Genomic DNA, 12,410 nt, shown 5'->3' with positions numbered 1-12,410 from the left:
TCCCAATTTTCAAAATTCCACTCCTACAAAATTGATTCCCTACTTCAAAGTAATGGACCATGAATATTTTGGAATTTCTTTTGTGGTATAACTTGATTACTAGAAGGATTAAATTTAGGGCTTTATTTTCAGAAATTTTAACCATGGAGCTGTAAAAGTTTAGGATATTCAAAGAAGCAAGAGCTTGGGCTTGGCAGTTAATATTATGAGTTCCTCTTTTAATCCCTAAATTCTCCAGTATATTTTAAAACAAACATCTAACCTTATTATACTGTTTATTTTGACAACATTTCTTATGGTAGCAAATAATTTGTTACCTAAAATCTTTTGTTGTCTAATCTCTTGATTACAAGTGATGTTTTATGTCATTGTTTTGTCAATTTCCATGTTTTACCACATAATATGATGTACAAACACTGTCTTTACCATTGCAAATACTGTCTTTAGTATCTGTAATCATATAAGATCACTATGGATAAACTGTACACAATTCAAATTACCCATTTTAGGGTTCTGTTCCACTAGAAACATTTGATGTACTAAAGTTTATATCTGAAAACAAGAGAAGCAGAACTTACTAAAGAATATACATAAAAGCATTTGTTAGAGGCATCATTGAAAGTGAAGTCACTCAGTCATGTCTGACTTTTTGTGACCCTATGGACTGTAGCCTGCCAGTCTCCTTCATCCATGGGGTCTTCCAGGCAAGGGTACTGGAATGGATTGCCATTTCCTTCTCCAGGGGATCTTCCTGACCCAGGGATCAAACTCCAGTCTCCTGCATTGCAGGCAGACTTTTTACCATTTAAGCTACTATATAATCTGTGCGACATCATTGGGGATCATTAAAAAGTCTAGGTAAGTATAGAACAGTCTTTTGGACTCTGTTCTATTGGACTTCTAAGTCCAACAGTTCTTTTGGACTCTGGGAGAGGGAGGTGGGGGATGATTTAGGAGAATGGCATTGAAACATGTATAATATCATATAAGAAATAAATTGCCAGTCCAGGTTCGATGCAGGATATAGGAAGCTTGGGGCTGGTGCATTGGGATGACCCAGAGGGATGGGGAGGGAGGTGGGAGGGGGGTTCAGGATTGGAAACACGTGTACACCCGTGGTGGATTCATGTTGATGTATGGCAAAACCAATAAAATATTGTAAAGTAATTAGCCTCTAATTAAAATAAATAAATTTAAATTAAAAATAATAATAATAAAAAATAAAACACTGAAAAAAAAAAAAGAAAAAAAAGTCTAGGTAAAGCTGATTTTTTTTTTCCATCTGCAGTTAGACCCTGAAATCAGTAGGGCCATCAGCAAAGAAATATAGGCACAAATTAGGGAAGCAAGGAAAAACTTGAATCTGTGAGGATGTGCTGGAACCCACAAAGATAGCCCAAAACCCTCCTTAGTCTCTCAATACCTGAGTGTCACCTAGATAGAGACATTCCACAGGAAAAGATAATACCGTTTATCATGAAGCAAAACATACACCTGGCCCCGGTATTGGATGATCTTAAGGAATCCATCAGGAGGTAGAGGAGCCTGGTTGCTCCCTCACATCAATGGCAGAAGAGACAATATGTGACCAGCTGTAATCTCTCATGCCCTGCACTGACTTTTTGTGATTAAAAGAGAAACATAGCCACTGTTTCACCTCCATCTTCAACATCTCAAGCTATCTCTGGTTCCTTCTCTAGAGCAAAGAGAATTCTGGGAAATGTAGTTGATTTAATACAAATCCTGCAATAGTATCCAGAATGTTGGAAACCATATAATGCTATTACCACCTATTCACTGTAGATTGGAGTCAGAGTTGAAGTAGTGTCCAGATGACAACTAGTTCTACTTGAACTTGAGCCTTTAATTGTAGGGAGTTTAGGTGTTCTGCTATAAAGCTCAAGATGTTGGAGAAGAGCACTAGTGGGAGGATAGTGGGGTAGTGGCTAATAACCTATCATAATTACAAACTTAACAACTCATGTAACTACATGATTGGCACATATAACAGTTCAACAAATACTTGTTGGATGAAGGATGATTGAACATTCTAGTAATCCTGATCTTTAGTAGAATAAGGGTCTTTATTCTTCATTGCATCTTGAAATTAATTATTATAACTTTATCTGTTCAAACACCTAATGCACTATTTCTAATATACTTGACATTGAATTTAAGTTTATCTATCTTATTATGGTGAATGTACATCTCATATTCTCCAGATCGCAAACTCAATGATAATTATTTGAATGTATTTATTTACTCAATAAGTATTTCAAATAATTTAAAATATCAGAGATATGTGAGGAATCTGGAAATATAAAGTGTTTTAATTTGAATATATACATGAACTAAACTAATCTTAGTATTTGTTCATTCATTTTATGCTCCTTTTTGTTCACAAAATTATTTTGTAAAATTTTAAAAATCAGTATGTTTTATATATAAAAATATTTTTATATTCACAAACTAAATTTCATATTTTAAATATTAAAATGTATAATTTTTTCATTTTAGATAAGATACAAATTTTATGTTTATAACCTCACAAAATATTTACATAATAGTGTTTCCTCTGTTCACATGAATGACCCAATTCAGTGGTTCCATAATTTAACATTTTGTAATAGTAGCCTTAATATTGTTTTTCTATAAATTCTGAATTTGATATTTACACTCTATAAAGTCAAAAAATTTTCTCAGGAGGAAACTAAAGTCAATTTGACCCTTAAATCTCATTTTATTCTTAAAACTCTAGAGATTCTAGTTCATTATTTCTTCAATTCTAATACTAATAGTATTTTCCTGAGTATATAAACTCTCCATTAATACATAAACTTGATTTGCATTTTTATAATATCTTTCGGCCTTGGCCAATCTACCATTAATATATGCAGTAAATCTAAATGACAGCGATTTTAAAATTGCAATCCCTTATGCTATTTGTAGTGATAGTCCTTAGGTCCTTTTAATAGGTTATATTTTAAGTAATTTAGTTTTTTAGATAAAAGCAGTTTGATAACTAGTATTTTCAGGCAATTAAAAAAAAGTGTGTTGGATGAGGGCTTTGCCTGGAAACCCATCTGGGAAACCCAATGAAGTATGTCCTTCAAAGTGAGTAAAGTTATGGTTGATGAATTTGATGATTGTCCTAATAATGTATTTCACCTTTCTATACTCAATGATAATGGTGTAGAAGAGAAAGTATTGACTACTTAGTATGTCCCAGGCAATTTCTAATGACTTTATGTAGTAGCATGATTACTCATTTTTAATCTTTTGTACTTTGATGGCATTATGCTATTCATTTGTTCATGGAGTACTGGCTACATGGTGGTGAATAATCTTCTAGGCTGGATAGCCCCTATTTAGGGCTATTCATTATGGGGAAGGAAGTGATTTTGCAAGCATTACTGACCAGGGTTCTCGAACTCCTAAATCAACAGAAATTGATAAGTGGTCAGAAAAGAAATTCAGGCAAGGTTTTTATAGGACTTGTGCTACAGCACAAGGGAGTAAAAATAAGGAACAGTTTCCTTACTCCTGTGGGAGTGAGTGTGCTTGTTTCTTATTGAGGGTGAGAGTAGAGGTAGGTTCATAGATTGGGTTGGAGGGGTGGCTTAGAGTTGGCTTACCCAACCTCTTATCGATGCTGTGTGCAAGGTGCATGTGTAGTACCTTGCTTTTGTTCCAAGCACACTATTTTTGCTGTGTTTTTTTTTTTTTTTTTTTGGTCATTTTGTATCTTCTTCATAATTTGGGCTGAGATAAGGTTTCCATCCTTGGGTCCAAGGAAGATCCCCTGGAAAAGAGTATGGCAACCCACTCCAGTATTTCTTGCATTGAGAATTCCATGGACAGAGGAGCTTGTTAGGCTACAGTTCATAGGGTTGCAGAGAGTTGGACATGATTGAGTGCACATGATCACAAACACACACCTAATCCAATAGAATTAGTACCTTCAGAAGAAGTGAGAAATGACAGGAATAAATGTGCACAGAGGAAAGGCCACGTGAGGCGGTCAGTTCAGTTGTTCAGTCGTGTCCGACTCTTTGCAACCCCATGAATCACAGCATGCCAGGCCTCCCTGTCCATCACCAACTCCCGGAGTTCACTCAAACTCACGTCCATCGAGTCAGTGATGCCGTCCAGCCATCTCATCCTCTGTACTCTCCTTCTCCTCCTGCCCCCAATCCCTCCCAGCATCAGAGTCTTTTCCAATGAGTCAACTCTTCGCATGAGGTGGCCAAAGTACTGGAGTTTCAGCTTTAGCATCAGTCCTTCCAAAGAACACCCAGGGCTGATCTCCTTTAGAATGGACTGGTTGGATCTCCTTTGCAGTCCAAGGGACGCTCAAGAGTCTTCTCCAACACCACAGTTCAAAAGCATCAGTTCTTCGGTGCTCAGCTTTCTTCACAGTCCAACTCTCACATCTATACATGACCACTGGAAAAACCATAGCCTTGACTAAATGGACCTTGTTGGCAAAGTAAGGTCTCTGCTTTTCAATATACTATCTATGTTAGTCATAACTTTCCTTCCAAGGAGTAAGCATCTTTTAATTTCATGGCTGCAATCACCATCTGCAGTGATTTTGGAGCCCCCAAAAATAAAGTCAACCACTGTTTCCACTGTTTCCCCATCTATTTCCCATGAAGTGATGGGACCAGATGCCATGATCTTCATTTTCTGAATGTTGAGCTTTAAGCCAACAGTTTCATTCTCCTCTTTCACTTTCATCAAGAGGCTTTTTAGTTTCTCTTCACTTTCTGCCATAAGGGTGGTGTCATCTGAGTATCTGAGGTTATTGGTATTTCTCCTGGCAATCTTGATTCCAGTTTATGCTTCTTCCAGCCCAGTGTCTCTCATGAAGGACTTTGCATATAATTAAATAAGCAGGGTGACAATATACAGCCTTGACGAATTCCTTTTCCTATTTTGAACCAGTCTGTTTTTCCATGTCCAGTTGTAACTGTTATGTTAGCCCTAGCTAATTTAATAGCTTAACATTCCTGCTCCAACTCTGGAACACTTTGATGGCTCTTCTAGCTTCAAATCTCCCACAGGGTTAGTTGGGGCTTTGTTGTGACTACTTTGATGTCTAACTCCTCATTTTTTTAAAGGAAACTTAACTTCCTTTCCTATCATCTCCTCAGCCCCACAGTGCTTCATACCAAAGCATTCCCTATTCAACCTTCAACATGCTAATACGCACCTCTCTGCATGCTGATGAGAACTTCACCTGCAATAATCAGTCTTTATATGTATCCCTTCCTGGTTTATGTACATCAAAGTTTTAGTAATAAAAATGCTACAGCTTGCCAGTATAAATTATTGATAACTTAAAAAAAACTAAAGTACTGATAGCTGTGGGGGAAAATTGACTCAATAGGAATTGGAGAAAAACTTCTAAAGTACCTATGTTTTGCTTTGAAATAGGTACACACAACAATCACTCAACTAAATTGTTGGTTATTTGGTATTATATTTCTTAAAATTTGAAATATATACACATAATGTATTTCTGTATATTTTGAAATATATAATATACAAAATTGTGATATATAATTTTGATACACTTGATATGTTTTCTGGATATATATAAACACAATTTAAAATGTAGTTGCACATTTTCCCAAGATCACTGATCTTTAAATGCATATTGACATTTTAAAAATGTGTTTCTTGTACAACTGTATTGAATAGTAAATATTGGAAATAGTCCCCAAGTTCAATTAGAAGAACTTGGAACAGATTATATAAAAAATTTTATAAGATATCATATAACCATGAAAGTCATTTAAAAAATATTGCTGAATGGCATAGTATTAAATCTATATTAAACATGTAGAATAATAACATTATGAACAAATGTATACAACCTGTAAATACATATCAATGAAAAAGGTGTGTAAATATACATTAGTGTGAATGTATATGTATACATATTAGCAGCAATTGACTTTGAGTGGAGGATTAACAAGCAATTATTCCTATGTGTTTTCTAAATTTTTCCAAATAATGAAAATATAAAAAAGGATAGATCACCCAAAAAGAAATACCTGTACAGAAATTCAAGAAGTCTCTTTACAGAAAGCAATGTAAAAGGTGCATTTGAACACCCAATCTCTAATAACACTCTCCTGTTTGTCTGAGAGCTTTCTCCAGGGAGATCTTGGCATACTGCACTCTCTTTTGTTTCTTCTCTTCTATGATGAGGAAGTCTGATTCTCTAACTATATATATTTAAAATTTTTTCTAACTGTAGAGAATGCTTGGCCATTAAATGCATTCCTTAGGGTCATATCTTTGATTTTCTTCTCTCAGGGTTCACTGACTGTGAGAGATAATATATTTTTCCCATATCTGTGGCCTCAGAGAAATCTAAACATAGCTCTGCAGCCTTTCCTACTTTTGTGACAAAAATTTCTGTTCATTTCACTCCTAGCCATTCATTCACTATGTTTCTACCACCAAGCAATGGATTACTTGTTTTCTACCATTCCAGCTCTTCACTTTTGATATCACGTCATAGAAAGTCACTGAAATCATTGAAAAGTGAAAGTGAAGGTTGCTCAGTTGTGTCCGACTCTTTGCAATCCATGAACTATACAGTCCATAGAATTCTCCAGGCAAGAATACTGGAGTGGGTAGCCTTTCCCTTCTCCAGGGGAATCTTCCCAATCCAGAGATCGAACCCAGGTCTCCCACATTGTAGGCGGATTCTTCACCAGCTGAGCCACAAGGGAAGCCCACTGAAATGTCTTGACAAATGCAGGCGGAAATACAAATTAGGTGATTATGTGAAAGTGAAACTCAAAGCTCCATTGAAGGAATTATCTGTTATATTCTGGAATCTATGGTGCTATAGCAACTGATAGGGTGAGGTTCATTAAAGTTCTCTAAAACAGGCTGGACCTATTTGCTATTAAAAATCTCCAGATGCTCATATCTAAGAGAACAGTACTGCAAACTTGATAGTTGGCATGTGTTACTAAATATATAATTTTTTTTTTCCTGTCTAGAATTAGGTATACCTTTGAAATAATATACTGTCCATCTTTATTCAGGTTATACTGAGGTTCAAATAAACTGTGTGAAACTATGTATAATGTTTCAATATAAAGTAAAATCTTATCTGTAGTGAAAATAATGTCACATGTTCTGTTTTTTTTTAATTGACATTATATATGTATATATGTATAATGTATATGTATATACATTATATATGTGTATATATATATATGTATAACTGAGTATCTTATTGTAATATATATACTCTATCTCCCCTCTACATTGACATTTTCTAGTTAATTGAAAATTGAAAAACTTTTTATTTCTTGACAAAGAATATCATCATGTTAAAACAATTTATTGTTTTGACTTAACCAATTTGAGGAAATGAAACATTATTGTTTTCCAAAGAAGTCAGTTCTTTGATTCATCAAAATTTAGCATATGAAAATGTCATTACATAAATTATATGTAAATCAATTTATCTGAAATTATCAACGGACTACGTTCAACTATATTATCTCAAGAAACTCATATATAACACTTTCAAAAATAGCAATACACAAAACTCCTAGACTGCATACTAATTCTGAAAGATGCTGATGAAATGAAAGTCTCTCTACCTATAGTATGCCAAAGCCTTTGACTGTGTGGATCACAATAAACTGTGGAAAATGCTGAAAGAGGTGGAAATACCAGACCACCTGACCTGCCTCTTGAGAAATCTGTATGCAGGTCAGGAAGCAACAGTTAGAACTGGACATGGAACAACAGACTGGTTCCAAATAGGAAAAGGAGTACGTCAAGGCTGTATATTGTCACCCTACTTATTGAACTTCTATGCAGAGTACATCATGAGATATGCTGGGCTGGATGAAGCACAGGCTGGAATCAAGATTGACGGGAGAAATATCAATAACCTCAGATATGCAGATGACACCACCCTTATAGCAGAAAGTGAAGAAGAACTAAAAATCCTGTAGATGAAAGTGAAAGAGGAGAATGAAAATTTTGGCTTAAAGCTCAACATTCATAAAACTAACATCATGGCATCTGGTCCCATCACTTCATGGCAAACAGATGTGGAAACAGTGTCAGACTTTATTTTGGGGGGCTCCAAAATCACTGCAGATTGTGATTGAAGTAATGAAATTAAAAGATGCTTACTCCTTGAAAGGAAAGTTATGACCAATGTAGACAGCATACTAAAAACCAAAGACATTACTTTGCCAACAAAGGTCCATCTAGTCAAGGCTATGGTTTTTCCAGTGGTCATGTATGAATGTGTTTTGGACATATAAAGAAAGTTGAACTGACTTACTATACTATGAACTAGTCTGAACTATGAACTGACTATACTATGAACTGACTGAACTGACTGACCATACTATTAACTAGTCATTCTTGCATAGCCCAATAGTTGCTTCCTCTCTCCTCTTACTTTATCACATCCATTATGTTTTTTATACTCTAAATCATGGACAATTATTTTCTATTTATGCCACTATTCAGTGGCATAAAAAAAAATAAGGTGTTCCAAGGTTTCAGTTCAGTTCAGTTTCTCAGTCATGTCTGCCTCTTTGTGACCCCATGGACAGCAGCATGCCAGGCCTCCCTGTCCATTACCAACTCTCAGAGTTTACTCAAGTTCATGTCCATTGTGTCAGTGATTCCATCAAACCATCTCATCCTCTATCATCCCCTTCTCCTCCTACCTTCAATCTTTCCCTGCATCAGGGTCTTTCAAAATGAGTCAGTTCTTCCCATCAGGTGGCCAAAGTATTGAAGTTTCAGCTTCAGATTCAGTCCTTCCAGTGAACACTCAAAACTGATCTCCCTTAGGATGAACTGGTTGGATCTCCTTGCAGTCCAAGGGACTCTCAAGAATCTTCTCCAACACCACAATTCAAAAGCATCAATTCTTCAGTGCTCAAATTTCTTTAGAGTCCAACTCTCACATCCATACATGACTACTGGAAAAACCAAAGCTTTGAATAGATGGACCTATGTTGGCAAAGTAATGTCTCTGCTTTTTATATGCTGCCAAGTTTGGTCATGACTTTCCTTCCAAGGAGTAAGTGTTTTTTAATTTCATGGCTGCAGTCACCATGTGCAGTGATTTTTGAGCCTCCTAAAAATAAATTCAGCCACTGTTTCCACTGTTTCCACATCTATTTCCCATGAAGTGATGGGACCAGAGGCAGTGATCTGAGTTCTCTGAATGTTGAGCTTTAAGCCAATTTTTTTCACTCTCCTCTTTCATTTTCATCAAGAGCCTTTTCAGTTCTTCTTCAGTTTCTGCATAAGGGTAGTGTCATGGGTCAGACGGTAAGGCGTCTGTCTGTAATGCAGGAGACCCGGGTTCAATCCTTGGGTTGGGAAGATCCCCTGGAGAAGGAAACGGTAGCTCACTACAGTATTGTTGCCTGGAAAATCCCATGGATCACGGAGCCTGGTAGGCTACCATCCATGGGGTCACAAAGAGTCGGACACGACTGAGCCACTTCACGTTCACTTTCTTTCAGGGTCATCTACATATATGAGGTTTTTTATATTTCTACCAGAAATCTTGATTCCAGCTTGTTCTTATTCCAGCCCAGTGTTTCTCATGATGGACTTTGCATATAATTAAATAAGCCGGGTGACAATATACAGCCTTGACATACTCCTTTTCCTATTTGGAACCAGTCTGTTGTTCCATGTCCAGTTCTAACTGTTGCTTCCTGACCTGCATATAGGTTTCTCAAGAGGAGGTCAAGTGGTCTGGTAATCCCACCTCTTTCAGAACTTTCCACAGTTTATTGTAATCCACACAGTCAAAAGCTTTGGCATAGTCAATAAAGCAGAAATAGATGTTTTTCTAGAACTCTCTTGCTTTTTCAGTGATCCAATGGATGTCGGCAATTTGACCTCTGGTTCATCTGCCTTTTCTAAAGCCAGCTTGAACATCTGGAAGTTCAGAGTTCACATATTATTGAAGCTTGGCTTGGAGAATTTTGAGCATTACTTTACTAGCGTGTGAGATGAGTGTAATTGTGCGGTAGTTTGAGCATTCTTTGGCATTGCCTTTCTTTGGCATTGCCTTTCTTTGGGATTGGAATGAAAACTGACCTTTTCCAGTCCTGTGGCCACTGCTGAGTTTTCCAAATTTGCTGGCACGTTGAGTGCAACACTTTCACAGCATCATCTTTCAGGATTTGAAATAGCTCAACTGGAATTCCATCACCTCCACTAGCTTTGTTCGTAGTGATGCTTTTCTAAGGCCCACTTGACTTCACATTCCAGGATGTCTGGCTCTAGGTCAGTGATCACACCATCGTAACTATTTGGGTTGTGAAGATCTTTTTTGTATAGTTCTTCTGTGTATTCTTGCAACTTCTTCTTAATATCTTCTGCTTCTGTTAGGTCCATATAATTTCTGTCCTTTATTGAGTCCATCTTTGCATGAAATGTTCCCTTGGTATCTCTAATTTTCTTGAAGAGATGTCTAGTCTTTCCCATTGTATTTTTTTCCTCTATTTCTTTGCACTGATCACTGAGGAAGGCTTTCTTATCTCTCCTTGCTATTCTTTGGTACTCTGCATTCAGATGTTTATATCTTTCTTTTCTCCTTTATTTTTCACTTCTTTTTTTTTTTTTCACAGATATTTCTAAGTCCTCCTAAGACAGCCATTTCACTTTTTTTGCATTTCTTTCTCTTGGCAATGGTCTTGATTCCTATCTCCTGTACAATGTCATGAACCTCCATCCATAGTTCACCAGGCACTCTATCAGATCTAGTCCCTTAATCTATTTTTCATATCCACTGTATAATCAGAAGGGTTTTGATTTAGGTCATACCTGAATGGTCTGATGGTTTTCCCTACTTTGTTCAATTTAAGTCTGAATTTGGCAATAAGGAGTTCATGATCTGAGCAACAGTCAGCTCCTGGTCTTGTTTTTGCTGACTGTATAGAGCATCTCCATCTTTGGCTGCAAAGGATATAATCAATCTGATTTCAGTGTTGGCCATCTAGACATCTCCATGTGTAGAGTCTTCTCTTGTGTTGTTGGTAAAGGGTGCTTCTGTGATGGCAAGTAGTGGCTGTGGGGTGCTGGATCAGTGAGAGGTTGAGAGGAGATACTCCAGTCAAAGGTCAGAGAAACCTCAGTAAGATGGTAGGCACTGAGAGAGGGCAGACAGACTAAAACCACAGTCCCAGAAAACTAACCAATCTAATCACATGGGCCACAGACTTGTCTAACTCAACGAAACTAAGCCATACCGTGTAGGGCCACTTAAGATGGCAGGTCATGTTGGAGAATTCTGACAAAATGTGGTCCACTTGAGAAAGGAATGGCCAACCACTTCAAGTATTCTTGCCTTAAGAATCCTACGAACAGTATGAAAAGGCAAAAAGATAGGACACTAAAAGTTGAACTCCCCAGGTCGGTAGGTGCCCAATATGCTACTGGAGATCAGTGAAGAAATAGCTCCAGAAAGAATGAAGAGACAGAGCCAAAGCAAAAACAACACCAAGTTGTGGATGTGACTGGTGATAGAAGCAAGGTCTGATGCTATAAAGAGCAATATTGCATAGGAAACTGGAATGTTAGGTCCATGAATCAAGGCAAATTAGAAGTGGTTAAACAGTGAGATGGCAAGCATGAACATTGACACTTTAGCAATCAGCGAAATAAAATGGACTGGAATTGGTGAATTTAACTCAGATGACCATTATATCTACTACTGTGGGCAAGAATCCCTTAGAAGAAATGCAGCAGCCATCATGGTCAACAAAAGAGTCCAAAATGCAGTACTTGGATGCAATCTCAAAAATAACAGAATGATCTCTGTTCGTTTCCAATGCAAACCATTCAATATCACAGTAGTCCAAGTCTATGCCCCGACCAGTAATGCTGAAGAAGCTGAAGTTGAATGGTTCTATGAAGACCTACAAGACCTTCTAGAACTAACACCCCAAAAAGATATCTTTTTCATTATTAGGGATTGGAATGGAAAAGTAGGAAGTCAAGAAACACCTGGAGGAACAGGCAAATTTGGCCTTGGAGTACAGAATGAAGCGGGACAAAGGCTAATAGAGTTTTGCCAAGAGAACGCACTGGTCATAGCAAACACTCTCTTCCAAGTGTTAATGCATACTTAAAAAAAATTTATTGGAGCATATTTGCTTTAAAATATTGTGTCTGCCGTACAACAAAGTGAACCACTTATGTGTTTGTGTGTGTTTGTGTGTGTAATCTCACTTTTGGATTTTCTTCTATTTAGGTCACCACAGTATGTTGAGTAGAGTCCGCTCTGTTATACAGTACATTCTCATTAGTACAAACAATAAATTCTGTAGAGGCTGTGGATATAAATGAACTCTCCTACTCTGTTGTTTGGAATGTAAATT

This window comes from Bos javanicus, chromosome 20 (assembly GCF_032452875.1).
Source record: "Bos javanicus breed banteng chromosome 20, ARS-OSU_banteng_1.0, whole genome shotgun sequence".
NCBI classification, from domain to species: Eukaryota; Metazoa; Chordata; class Mammalia; order Artiodactyla; family Bovidae; genus Bos; species Bos javanicus.
This window is presented reverse-complemented; position numbering follows the sequence as displayed.